We start from the raw sequence: 15270 nt of genomic DNA on the forward strand, positions 1-15270 counted from the left end.
CTAAAAGCAGACAAAATACATAAACTCAGAGTAGTTATAGGTTATAGGTTGCATAGCTGTGTAGGTTGGTGAAAGGAGCCAGTAGCTGGCCGGGGCATCATGATGGTTGCTAGTAGTGGTTTGGGGGGCAGACTGCAGAGTGGTGGAACCTGTTTAGAAAAATGTTTAAAAAATTAAAAATTACATACAACTTGTCTACAAAGGTTCCTGTTCACACACACACACACACTAAACATTACATTATTACCTGGTACTTTCACACGTGGGGCCTTTGATTTTGGAGGTTGCTCATCATCAGAGTCTGTAACTGTATAAAGGATTTGGTCTAAAAGAAAACAAAACATTAGTATTGAACAGCATTGTGTTTTTTGCTTATTTTGCTTTAAGTTACAGTAAAATTTACAACATCACACAAAAATGGTTAAAAACTAACAATAATTTGAAGACACGAGTATCTTACTTGTTTATGATTGGATTGTACGTTACTGATCTGAAATGAGAAAATGAAAAAAAAAAAAAACAATGTCAATAAAAAGAGGAAAAACATGATATTCAATTTAAGTTCCAGGTAGGGAACATTCATTATTAAAGTCACGAAAACGGAAAGTCACGTGGGCATGTCACATGATCATTCGGTCTCAGGCGACTCTTTTATGTGTTTATAAATGAGTGCCGGTGTTCCAGATCAACTGGCGTTTAGATCAACTGGCGTTTAGATCAACTGGCGTTGGTCGAACAGATGTGTGGCAGTCTTGCATTTCAGGAGCTGCTACCGACAAACCAGCAAAAAAAACGCCAAATGTGTCATCTGTGACACTTGTGAGGTTATCTCAAACACTCCGTCAGTCTTGATGCTGTTGAACAACAAAATGTTTAAAAATGTCGCGAGTTTACCTGGTGATATCCTCATGCGCGATGCGATCGCGAAAACAGCAAACAATTAACACCACGCCGATGTTGTTCACAGGACAGCAAGAGTAAATGATCGGGAGACTCTTGTCGTCGTTATCGTTCCCCTCCTACGTTTTATTTCTCCGATTTCAGCGTTTTTGCTGCACAAGTACAGCGTGCAGTTTACTTTGTGTGCACTAACATGGACTCGAATCAGCCAGCACTACCTCTGGCCAAGTGCCACAGCCTACAGCCAGATCAACTTGTGACACACATCTGCACCACGTTTGAATTCGTTTCATGCACAACACATTTGTACATTTCAATTGTGTCTGTTTGTGCGTCATGCAAAGAAACCTTTGAAATGAATGAAATGGAATCATGTATCTATTTTTGGACCACATTTGTAAAGAATTCCAAATTATATACACAAAGTCATAGGAATCACCACCCCTGTTGGAAAGCTCACAGTAACACTCTGTCCATTATGTGAACAAAATTGAAAATTGTATTGTATTATTAACTGCAATAGCCGGTCGCATGACAACCACGGGAAGTCGACGGGTAAAGAGATCGGTTGTTATCGGATTACGTCGTTGAAGAGAAATTGTTTGAGCCATGTTTCCGAAGTAACAAGGAGGCGACGGATGACCTGGATTGCAGCCATTCAAAGACCAAATATAACTTCCCAGTCTGCTCCAAGCATTCCCACAAAGGTCAGTGTTTTGTAGTAGTTAATACGTCATTTTTCTTATCATAATTGGTGATATAGGTTACAAGTAAGTCTGGCGCTGAACAGAAATGGTCGCGCTATGCTCCTTTGTTTATTGTGCATAAATAGTGAATTATCCTGACAGAATATTGTGTTTCGCTTCTGTTATTACCATGGTACATTGACAAAAATATATACTCTTATTCACAGGATATATGTCAGATTTTTGTGTCACTTATTGCCAAGTATGATTACAACGTACAATATTATTGTCACTGCTACATTTTTGTAATCCGGAACAGAAATTATTTCCACTACTAATTAATTACCATTGAGCTCAAGGCATTTCAAGGTCCTGTACCCATTCATCGGTAAACTGTACCTGGTCTTGTTGCAGTGACCTGAAGTTACTAAAAACTTCATGACTGTATGCACTCACTCCAAGAACCATATATATGAGCATGGTGAAAGTTGGGCAGCATGCTTACGTCTTTAGTCCGCTCTGTGTGCTCATAAGTGTCACGTACCCAGCTCTGGAGGACTTGGGGTCCGTGAGCAGTGTGGACTGTTGTTGTTGTTATTAATATTATTATTATTTGGTGTATGTGTGTGCACTGTTCTGCTGTCTAGGGTTTTGTTCCATGTGTCTATGTACAGGGAGGTGTGTGTGTGTGTGAATGGTTGTGGCTGTGGCCAGGAGGCCGGGCTACAGGCACCGTGAGGCCTGTGGATGACTGGCCACGCCCAAGGAGGATGCCACACATCTGCAGCGGATCAGCGTCGGTGGAGGGAGCTACTTAATGGTGTGGTGAAGCCTCCACCGAAGCGGATTCATTGCGTGAGACTCCACGTTAGTCATCCAGTTGAGCTTAGTTAGTGTGTGTATGCCCGCGGTTGTATGTGTCCTGATGGCTGCTTCTATTGTGTCCCCAGGAGAGGTGTGGAGTGTGTTACGAAATCAGTTTTACCCCGGTTCTTTTATTCGTCGAGGGATCCAGAGATGGCACCGGAACTCAGTAGTTATTTTTACAAAATCTTTATTCATCTTTATTCATCTTCATTTAAGCATGCACTTCTAGAAGGGAAGACGAGGCCAGTGTCCCTCTGAAACAATCTTCACCCCTTTGTTAGTCACAGCCAGCTTTATAGACGCGACCCCATCATAAAAACCCCCACTGTGTGCTGCAAACTCTGTGTCTGTGTCTATGTGCACGAGCACGTGAGTGCCTGTGTGTGCGCGTTCCCGTGTGTGTGTGAGTGCACGTGAGTGAGTGTGTGCATACCTGGTATGTGTGTGCATGTGAGTGAGTGTGCATATAGGTGTGGGAGTATATCAGTTAAAACACTGTGGGTATGTGCCTCTTCCTAGGGGCCATAAAAACCATCTCCCTTCCAGACCACAGTTATCCAGTTACAAATGTTGAAACCCCCACCTAAGTATGCCCTGAGGAATTTCCACTCAGCATTAACTCCTCTTTGTCTTACTTTCACAGTTCAATTGGGGGAGGGTCTCCTAAGATCTACTCCTAAGTTCATGACACAGTCAGGCCTTTATTTATATCCAGGGCAGTGTCAGTGTCTCACAATTATTCTACATTCTATCTAACACATTTCTAAACTCTAAAACAAGCTAAACATTCCTACAAGTGCCAGACAGCAGCCAACACGGGGAGTGCTGAGACACGTGAGCGGAGAGCACAAAGACACGGACTTGTCAGGGAAGACACGACACGGGAGTCAGGGGAGAGCACGGGGATTTATTGTTTGGTTCCATACACTGTAAATAAGCGCACTGCTAATACACAGAGCTCCGCACCTGGGTCCTCCTTTCCCCACATCCCCACAGTTTGCCCTGGCAAACCGTGACAATAAGGGTCTAACCCTTTCACTCCTTTGATTTTTTCCTCGTATCTTTTCTTTGACTTTTCATCAAGTCGGTCTTTGTACGGACCTGCATTGTTCTCCTTCGTTTTTTACATACCTTGTTTGGGGGGGGGGGGGGGGGGCAAAGAAAACACAAGAAGGGATTGGAACCGAAGAATGAATGTTTTGCGGTGCTGGAAATGCTTGCATTTGATGCAGTGTTTTGATTTTGTTGCCACTCGTACCTACAATGCAATGCACGAAAGTCACGTGGTCTGTTAATCTCTATTAGAGCACTTCGCTCTCGCACTGCAGGCTTACTTGTTGTTCCTAGAGTATTTAAAAGTAGAATGGGAGGGAGAGCCTTCAGTTTTCAGGCCTCTCTTCTACGGAACCAGCTTCCAATTTGGATTCGGGAGACAGACTTTATCTCTACTTTTAAGATTAGGCTTATCAATTTTACAAAAATATTATAACAAACAGAGTTAAAGACTCATTTAAATGATAGTGTTGCCATTTTTTCTATCCTTCATAAAAAGATAATATCAATAAATTGAATGTTTTTATTTTGTTACATTACCATGAGGTTAAAACCAGATACAGTCACAGCCCAGATCAATATATAGACATAGTCCAGCAATTAAAATTCTGTGACTGTGTGAAGTAGCATAACATAAGCAGCATGGAAAGTGATAGGAAGACAGCATCTGCAGACTGTTCAAGTTTCTTCTAAGTGTTCTTTATTTTCTGGCGTCGCCTTTCAGCAATTGTCTCACAAAAACATAAGAACCTGTGAGTCAAAATCTCACCTGCTTTATATAGAATTCCACTCACACCTGGATCGCATTAACCTCTACCATTGGGAAAACAGGGTAGACTAAATAACACAGTCTAGACAAAGAAACAGGAATAAAATCATTTTTCCACTTAACAAACTCATTCACCCAACTAAAAATTTTGAAAAGTCAATCTCTTCACCTAATCTGACTCATGAGGTTATTTTAAATGAAATAAACAATTGTACACAAAAGAAACACCCCTTCATTTGGTTACACCCAATTGACATGATCAGTGACATCATATCCTATAAAATCAGGAAGTACTGGGGCGGCCCTTCCCACATACCTGTTTTACACATAGGACCTCTTCAAAGGAACACACAATGTTAGTGATGGCCAAATGAAGCTTTCTGAAGCACTGAAGCTTGTATTGAAAAACGGTTCATTACTCGAAGCTTTTCAACAAAGTCCTCTCTGGTGACATCTGGTGGCCAAAAATATAAAGAGCAGCTTGAATCCACAAAACAAAACAAACTGCTTCATAATGATTGCTCACTCTACAGAGTGGAGTTCTGTCTGATATTGGGCCGCCGTTGTGTTGCTTTAAACGTGTATTTTTTGGGGTGAAAAAAATGTTGTTTATTTCTTTAATAAATAATTTTGACCAGTAAACCTTCCTTGTTTAAACATTCACCATGGTTTGGTCTTTCTTTACTTGTGACTTCTTGATTTTGGTAAATACAATAATTGAAAAATACCACGTTACATATAATATAATATAATAATGTACAACACATTATGGAGTATCCTTCTGCTGTGAGGTCCCGCCTACATGTAGTTAATCGCTGGAGGGGTATATTTATATATAATATTATATTAGGGAAATTTTCCTATACATATTTTTGACCTGGGGGTAGAATTGATTGTGAACTGGAAAGAGGAAATGCTTATGAACTTGCAAATTAAAAACATGATACATTTAAGGTAACCTTTTTCATTTTTATTTAAGAAGAGAATTTGTTCCACTGTGCGATTTATTTTATTTTATTTGTCCTTTATTTATCCAGGTAAAAAAATCTCATTGAGATTAAAAATCTCATTTTCAAGAGAGACCTGGCACATTGCGATGGTTGAACCTGTTCCTTTTCGTGGAGATAATTTCTCCTGCCTTAAGGAAAATCCCTTCACATGGCACAGAAGAGGCTGGAATGCAGAGAAACTGGTAGAGATGCAGTTATACAGTCTACCTGGGCCCCACAAACTATCAGCTAAAGAGAATAAATAAATTAAATTGCTGCACATTTTGCAGACTAACAGTTTAAGATTATTTAACAAATTAAATATATTGTTTCATAACATTAAATGTAAAGAGTCAAATGGAAGTCTTTCTAAAGTTATTTAATGATATTTATATTATGAAAAGCAGATTTTTTACATTTTAAGTTTTTCCCTTTTTCAGATAAAATAAAAGCAAAACAACAAAACAAAAGCAAACAACAAGAACACAAAGCTGGAAAACCCACCAGATTGACCAAAATAAACTCAAAATACTCCCACACAATAGAAACTCCTCTATTCCTCTCTGGCTCCAAATCTCTCAGTATAAATATCAGTGGTTTGCTATCTGTCACCATCACGACACTCCACAAATCCGACGAATGATTCAGTTCCTTATAAACCATTGTATCAGATACCGAAGCAGTTAGGTTCTAAACGAAGCTTCGGACGTCACTGATCACGTGACTCTGGCCAAACGAATCAAGCTTCAACACAGAGTTTCTGAAGCAGTGTGCTGATTTTTTTGACACACGCACCGGAGCGTCAACTTCAAGCTGGCCATCACTACACAATGGTAAGTATAACCAAACTACATAAACAAATGAAAGATTCAAATCAATTAATGATCAAGTGACATTTAGCTTTAAGTACATTTGCACAGATGAAATGAATATAACCAATGCTACCACAAACAGACCTGGGATAGTATGTAGAGCCAAGGTTACGTGTGCTGTGTTTACATTAAAACATTATGATAGACTATAGGATAACAGAACACAAAATAACAATATATGCAAGTTACAAATGGCAAATGAATTCTGTCCTAGCCACTTTGTCACAGACTGAGTCAAACATCTGACCTGTTTCATTTCATTGGTCCTGTTATCCTGTTTTATTTCATGAAGGAGACTCTGTTTTCTCTTTATTCAGTTTAAATGAATGATTTCAATTTGTTTCACCAGCCAGAAGAGAAATCACGCTAAATTGTTCACCTGCAGCTGCTCTCTTCAATCTTTCACTGTTAATAAAGTTTTACATGTTTAACTATTGACTGCATTTCATTTATTTCACTCTGTGTAATGTAGAAGCAGGACCCACAGTTGAGGTTTTTTTTTTAATTTAGAGCTAAATCTTTTTTCTTTTGTTTTTTTTCTGTTTTTCTGTTTTTATTTTTTATTGCAACTAAAACCTCTCTGAGTGTCTTGCTGTAACAGTAGACATCAATAGAGGAGTTAAACATCTGGAATCAAATCAGTGAATTTATGAATTAAAAGTGAGATTATTTCATTAAATATTTAAACACTGAGTGGACCTTTGGAAGATGCTCCATCCTTGAAGACTGTTTAATATTTCTGGATAGACACATTTTATTTGTATATTTTTGAGTACTGTGTAAAATCACATATATCACATGTACAAAATTGTTTCTGACCAAATGTATTTGAAATCAACATTGTGTATGGTGTGTATATCACCATCAGTCAGCTAACAGCTGTGTGAAGCTCCTGGTATTTTGAAGACTAGAATGAGGTCAGCTGCTTATTTCATTTCACACCATTTAAAACATGTGAAACAATGAGATCTACTGATACCTGTGCTCGTTTACAGCCTATCATTTAATTCTGAATGATTAATGGTGATTGGTATTAGTAACTGTGTTTAAATTATTCTGTGGATGGATACAGATGGCTGATCCTCTCTGAGCCATATCCTGTTGGAGTTCTTTCAGATTAACCCTCAAGTGCTTCATCTTGTCTAAAAGTGAAAGTGAAACCAATACAACTACTGACTTCATTCTCCACATTGTCATCTCTCATTACAGGAAAAAAATTATTAAAATCATAGGAAAACATGATTAGGGACAGAGGTATCTGAATTTAATGCTAAAGAAATAATGAAATTTACCACATAAGAAAAACATATTGTAGAGTTCTTAAAAACAGCATACTCAGATTCAAAGAAATGTGCAACTGAGTAGGATGTTTTTTTAAGATGTCCAAAAAATGCCACATAATTGTGCTTAAAAAACTGTGTGATGCGTTCTCAAAGATGGAGAGCAGTTTGTTCCATGACCTCTGACCCTCACTGACTCAAACGCCTCCAGGTTGTGGCCAATGATGCTTCAATCCTTGTTTATTGATCCTGCTGGCATCTTTGGCATTGATGGTGTGCTGTTCCTGGACAATTTTCTAAGAGATGTAATCACTTCAGCATTTCTGGGGTTGGCCATACTCAGCTTCAAAATCAGCCTGATTAATCGAACATAAACACATCATCACTTCATAACCAATTCAATAGAGATATGGCAAACAACACAATCATATTTTGGCTCACTGAGGACTACGGGTGGAGGACGTGGAGTAGCCACAGTTTCAAAAAATACTTTTCGCTGTCAACAACTGTCACCTGTCTCTTTCTCCAGTTTTGAACTGAATATATTTGAGGTTGGTAGCAGTCATCCTGTTCTCTGTGCGGTGATTTAGTGTCCACCTAAAGGTAACAGGAACTTTATTTATGACTTCTCTGACTTCTTGGCTGAAATAATGAAAAGTATGACAAGGTTTTAATCCTTGGTGATTTTTTCTGATCATGTCTGTTTTCTTTGAAACTTCTTCTCTTTGTAATATCGCTATGGTCCTTCTACTGTTTCTCATATATTTAAACCATCAAATACCGTTCAGTTTGCTATTGCCTTTAATAAAGCATTTAATGTTGATTCAGAGCTCTCAGCCTGTGCTGACACTGAGGAGCTGATGGCTGAATCCACAGCTGTCAGCTCCTCATGTATGTTTTTTTCACTTTTATCATTGTTATTTATTTATTTTTATTTTTTTACTGGAAAGTGCTTTGTTCAACCATATTTTTATTAAAGTGCTCTATAAATAAAGCTGGATTGAATTGATACTCTCCCTATTTTAGTGACACTGGAACCAGCCAGTCAGATTAGATCATTTGGTGAAAACAGAGGGATTTTCCCTCACCCGAACACTGCAGAAACAGCTGATGGGGTTATTCAATATCTTGTTTTAATAACTTTAGGAGGCTACATTTAATGAAAAACATCTTCATATATTTTCAGAGTTACAGGCTCGTGAACAGTGTTGGTCAAGTTACTTAAAAAAAGTAATCAGTAACTAATTACTGATAAAGTAATCCTGTTACTTTACTGATTACCTCAAAAGTAATTAATTACTTAGTTACTTAGTTACTTTTTAAAAACATGATTTACAACCTGAATAGGTGATAAAGCAATAGATCTTTCAGCCCAATTCTACTTTTTCTGCATAATCCATCATACAAAATGTATTCAAATGGAAAAGTTTCTTTTTAAAACTTGTTTTATTAGTTTTAATCTTTTAACTTTATTCATCAAGCAAAAATTAAATGATATGCAACATTCTCTGACTGGAAGAAATTTGTTTAACATTTAAACCTATTTTCTGCACATTCCAGCACAAATATTTTTTTGGTGTTTTCAAATAAATGCAAGTGAAACACAGCAGAAATAAATAAAATCAAAGACTCAGCGGTCCTGAGTTTGTAAATTGCAGTAGAAAACTGTATTTTTAGTTGGTTACCCAGAGCGACATGTTTCACTGCATGTTTTTTTTAAGCTGCTGGCTGTCTGAGGAGTGTCTCACAATGTTGGGTCTTTAAACACCAAACCACAAATCAGCAAAGAAATATTTAAGGCTTACTTTTTTACTGAAGTAAACCAAGTCTTTTGCTTGACTGACGCGTGCGTGCGCACACGCACACACACGCGCACACACTCTGGCACCAGTTCTGACATAAACGGTAGTAACCAGATCAAAAAGCAGCGCACATTTCGGTGCTTTTTTTTCTTGAGATGTCATACACTTTGGATTCTAGCCAATCATTTTACCTTTACAAGGATAGTAGGCAGGCCCGCGCTAAGACAGAAATTGGCTTACTGTCCAGATTTCCTCCGATACACACACACACACACACATATATATATATATTTAAAAAACACAAGTCTTTACATAAAGATTAGAGGAACAGACTCTAACATGACATCACACAAGTGTAGGAAATAATTATATATACACAGAAGGGCGATGAGGGGAAGTGAAGACAGTTGGGGAGATTGAAACACAGCTGAATTAAATCACAGAAGATGAGACAAATAAGCAAAAGTAAAAGCAAAGCACAGTTTAATGATATAGTTTAATGATATTGAGGTCACCTCAAGGCACTTGAACACCAAAGAACAAAGGAAACGCTAATTCAAAAACAAAGCAGTAGATACAAAAAACAAACGGCGAAAATATGAATAAATAAAACCAAAGGGACCTGACACATGAGCAAGGAACAATAATTCAACTTCAAAGCATCTGGAAACAGAAAGTAGGAGCACGAACGGCTTCAGGCTTAACAGGTTAAACGAACCAGGGATTAGAACTCAATATTTGAATAAACAAATATCCAAATACTAAATTACAATTTTTAGGAACTCAGTACCGCGACAAACAATCTCAACCCTCAATTTAATTATACATACAATTATATACAAAGGTGGATTATCCTGTTAACAGTGTTGCATCCTTCAGCTCCCAGTTTGGATTTAGGAGACAGACCACCTCTCTACATTGAGATTAGGCTTTATCTTCCAACTGTGAGATTATGTTACAGATTTTAATATTAATTAGTGTGAGATTATTATATTATCTTATGCCATGTTATACTCCTAATTAAAGATTGTGAAATTATTATGTAGTTTTAGTTTGCATTATTCTCCTGAACAGGTGATAACTATTAGATTTATTAAACTGATTTGTATTACATTAGACTGCTGATTTATTGTGAATGAATGATATTGTCTTATGATGCATTATAAGCTGAGCATACCAGCTTTTGCATTATGCAAAATATTTTTTCTAACATGGCAACCTTTAAAAAGTGAAAGGAGACAGAGAGACAGGTGAGAAAGAAAAACTTAATTGACTTTTTGATGGCATTTCACACACAGTACTGGTACAGAATCTAGAAAATGTGGGAAAATGCTGGCATCATAAACAGTACTTAGCTACTTCTGAAGAAATTATGATGGGACCCTAAAAAATTACTATGTACAATGATGGATTTCTATACATTTTACATCAGATGAAAACGTTTGTTGTAAGATTCAGAGCGATAAACAAACAACAGAGAAAAGCCGATCAGCTGATCACTGATCAGTTTGATGATTGAAGTCGAAACAGAGGGAGATCACCATCGGCCCACCGGGCAAGTGCCCGGTATGCCCGATGGCCAGTCCAGCTATGTAGCCTGCAGTCATATTTTAAGCTCACCTTCAGACGCTTTCTGTGCTGCTGAAGTAAAATCACGTTTTGCTGCTTAGCAGGAGTTGCTGCGGTGTTATCCATGGATGATGAACAAGGATCACTCAGAAGTGTTCGTCTATGCTCTCGTGTCAGGCGCTTCAGTAGATTACTCGCGCTATTAACAGCAGCCGATAGTTTTTTCTCCCCAGCACATAGCTTACATGTTGCTGTAATATTCTTGTCTGCTTGTTTCAGAAAAGTGAAGAGACGGGAATATGTCCATTTCGTAAAACAGCCACACGCTTCAGCCGAGTCCGACATCTTCCGCTGTAGAATACGACTATGCAGCAAACTGGCGCGAAATGACGTGCAGCTGCACTACAGCGATGTTAAAGCGGCAGAGTTTACTTCTACGTTTAGAAGATAAATTAATGAAATTAAATAATGATATTCAGCGAGTTTAATTATTTTAACTAACTGATTAATTAACTAATTATTAATTAACTAATTATTAAGTAACTGTAATTAAAATACCTAAAAATGAACAGTAATTAGTTACTCTACTTTTTCAGTGGAAAAGTATTTTAATTACAGTAACGCGTTACGCGTTACACCCAACACTGGTTGTGACACTGTTATAGACTGTTCAGTGAAAGTTTCTAAAACTAGATGAACTTACTTCAGCGTCAGCAGTTTGAGAAAACAACTCCCTTTACAGGTGCTGATAGGGCCAAGGGCACAAAACAGCATTCTCATTGATCGGGTAGGTTTGATTCTGTTAGGTTTTGATGTAAATCAAATCAGATCTTAACTGCTTACAGTTAAGCCGCCTGTTCATATTTAATTGAAATATGATCCAATTATTTTTTTTCTTTGCTTATTCCAAGAGAGTCTTTGTGGAAATCCTGTTTGGTTTTTTGTCATTTTAATTGTCTTTTCCGTTTGCCAGAACAGTTCTCCACAGTTGCTGTCCACGTGGGTCAGTGGGACCAAGCAGCACTCTGCTAATGTGTGGACCCTGACCAGCAACATCCAGCAAAACCCAGACAGCATTTTCTATCTCCCAGCTGGAGTTTTTTGTTTGTCTGTGACTGCAGAGTCAGATTTTGGTTGAGGCTGGAAGAATGCCTCAGACTTGCAGAGGTAAGTCAGTTTGCTAAGATCCCTCCCACCCTAACTTTTATGTCCTAGATTTCATATCTGAAACAGTAATATTTCAGTGACTGCTGCTTATACCACAGGTTAATACACTCTACTGATCCCTGATGGGAGAATCTTCACCTCTGCCAACAAAGAAGCCTGATGGATGTTTGTTTACAGTCTGACAATGGGACATCATGCTCTGCATGTTTGTCTCTCGATTGTTATTCATACACAGTAATGTGAAGTATACTCATATCTAGTATAACTGAACCAACCTGGTGCTCATCATTTATGGAAGCTGTTGAGTCTGAATGTTGGATGTTGTGTATCTCGTGTTCTCTGGGCTTTGTTGTCCTCAAACTTTTTGCAGGATCAGAAAACAAAACCAGGAGGCGCGTAAATGTTTCTTCTCCAATTGGATGATGATAAGACTGTGACATGGGATGCCACCTTTACAGGGGTACAAAACATTTACCAGCAGCTGTGATTGAGCAGCAATGTCCATCCAACTCTTTTCATGGTCGTTGTAGTCGTGATAATTTTGTGAGGCCACATTGAAAAGCCTTGGATACGGAGGCGTAGAGCTGCCACCCAGGCAAAAGAAAAATAGAGCTATGTCACGTTATAACATGAAAAGTATATTGTTCTAATAATATACTTTTCGTGTTTGTACAATATACCTTTCACGTTTGAACTATATAATATCATGTTATTAGAATATATATAATAATCACATTCATACAATATAAATATTATATTGTACAAATGTGATAATTATATTCTACAAACGTACAATTGAGATTTGAACTTGAATGAATCTGGAATTCATTGCAAACTGTTTGTGTGGGATATGAATGACAAGATTTTTTTTTTTTCAACAGGAGTTAGTAAAAAACATCTCCAGTGTGATCAAAATTTCTTGCCAAACATCTGCAGCTTGGCAGTGTATAAAGCACTATAATGACCAGACCTAATTCTTTTGAAAACTTTACATCTTTCCACAGGTCTCAGCTTCATCAGACATCACCTAGACTCAGAGCTGGATGAGGCCAGCACAAACAGCGGCCTATTCGATGAAGATGATGGATCCATGGGGTCAGGAAAGCCAGAAGCAGGGGAGCTGGAGAGGTACCTTTCATGTCTATTCCCATGTCTTGATGTCTTTCCCCACATCAAGAAGCTGTCGATCAAAGTCAATACAGCTCTTCCTGCATCTGGAGCTTGTGAAGGACTTCTTAGTCATGCAGGACTCCTGTTTACTGCTAAACAGTTACAGCTTCACAGAAAGAACCTTGAGACCAAACTGCTGCTGAAGCTTAACCATCACCTCACTGAGTGAAGAAATGGCACATTTTTGCTAAATATGCAAAAATAGATGCACACCCATACAACTTATGGTAAACTGAGCTGCCTTGTATGAACATATGCTGAAGATGCCTCGTTCTAATGTTTTCTCTGAGGCTGCTGTGCCATTTGGAGCAAAAATGAATATTTACAAGTTTACAGCATATCTTGTCACTGGAAATTGTTTGCACTGTTTATGTATTTATATTATTTGCTGTATGTATTGGTGAAAAAAGCTTTATGTTGTGAAAAACTGAAATCTGGAAATTAGAATTGCTGTGCCTTATTTTGTTGATGTTTTTACATATATTCCTTTTGAAAATACTGAAATTTGTATTTTTATTTATTTTTGTTTGTCTGTTAGCATTTATTGATAAAATAAATCGGACATTTCAAACAGTTACTCACTACTTGAGTAGCCTTTTCACCAAGTACTTTTGTACTCTTATTTGAGTAACTTTTTTGACGACTACTTTTCAGTTTTACTTGAGTAATAATATTTTAAAGTAATGCTACTGTCAGGGTTCCTGGGTCGGTGACCCAGTGCTTTCAGTTTTGTCACGTTTTGTTTCTGTTGCCATATCAATGTTCTCACTTCCTGCTTTTTCTGTGTCAGCTCGTCTCTTGTGTCATTAGCCAGATTATGTTCAGCTGTGTACTCACCGGTCTCTCATTATCATCCTCATCAGTCTGTGTATTTAAGTCCTCTGTTTCCACTCATTCACTGTCGTGTCATTGATGTTCGTGTTATGTTGTCCTTCCCGTGTGTTTTCTCAGTTCAGTCAGCCACTCCTTATAATAAACCTCCACCAGTCCTCACCTACCTGCGAGTCCTGCGTTTGGGTTCTTTCTTCCTCGCCTCCACGCAACGCCTGACAGCTACTCTTACTTGAGTACAATTTTTGGATACTCGACCCACCTCTGTGCAGGATTAAAGGAGCCAGGCTTTGTTCACACAGCTAGGGGTGCATTTTACACTGGCCCTAGGTCAGTATAAGTATCATACAGTTTAAACAAAGCACTGAAACTTGCACATATTTATTATAGATGCAAGATAATCGGGATATTTACTGTCAATCTGTGGCTGCAATTAATCAATTTACTGGAAACTTTATTAACTAGTAACTTCATCAATCATGACAGAAGCTAATATTTCTGTCCTAACATCATTTAAACAGTAACAGCTTTACTACAATATAAGTTAACGTTTACACCGTAACTTTAGGCTAGCACCATAAAGACGGTAAAACACGTAATAATATCTACAAAATTTAATTTTGTCATTCTATAAATGCTGTCCGTTTAAATGACCTTACCTGCACACACTGCTGTAGCCACCGGATTCCAGCCAGAGTGGATTCTGGAGTCTTCTTATAGTAATAAGAGGACCCTGCACGTCAATTCTCGACGCGAGGGGGGTACCCTGCGCGTCGATAAGTGAAACAGAGGGAGCCTGACCATGCGTCACACGTTTGACGTGTGTTGGGCTGAAGCGGCATCTATTAACCAACTCGCAAAATACAAAAAAAAAAGAAAATAAACCAACAAACACGAAAACACCAGACATTATAATACAGACTTATAATTTGCGCCGATGTTTTTTCGACATTCTACATGCAAAAAGTGGGCGAGAGCCCTCGGTTCGCCTGCTTGATGCTGAAGTCAAAGTAAACTTTATTGTCATCTCTGCTACATACAGTACAGTATATAGAGAGACGAGACGACGAGGCTCCAGTTACAGCAGTGCAAGTAAACAAACAATGTATATAAGAAGAGTAAGAAAATAAATATACACTTTAGGACTAAGCATTGAGCCAAATTTAGTAATGCCAACAAATTAACTGAACAATATTTGTCTCTTATATATGATACATGTATGTGTAAAAGATACTTGTCTTTGAGTGAAGATGTAAGGTGATGGGAAATATAAATAACTGCAACTTGAATCTTTACTGAAGTTCAGTATTTGACA

The 15270-nt window shown here is 38.0% G+C and overlaps 1 protein-coding gene across 1 annotated transcript in view; it reads left to right on the plus strand.

Annotated features, from left to right (window-relative positions):
• Positions 1-15270, plus strand: part of LOC134624766 (zinc finger protein 91-like) — a 328469-nt gene that overhangs the window by 227303 nt on the left and 85896 nt on the right. The window lies entirely within an intron of this gene.

The sequence above is a fragment of the Pelmatolapia mariae genome, linkage group LG3_W (assembly GCF_036321145.2).
Source record: "Pelmatolapia mariae isolate MD_Pm_ZW linkage group LG3_W, Pm_UMD_F_2, whole genome shotgun sequence".
Classification (NCBI taxonomy): domain Eukaryota; kingdom Metazoa; phylum Chordata; class Actinopteri; order Cichliformes; family Cichlidae; genus Pelmatolapia; species Pelmatolapia mariae.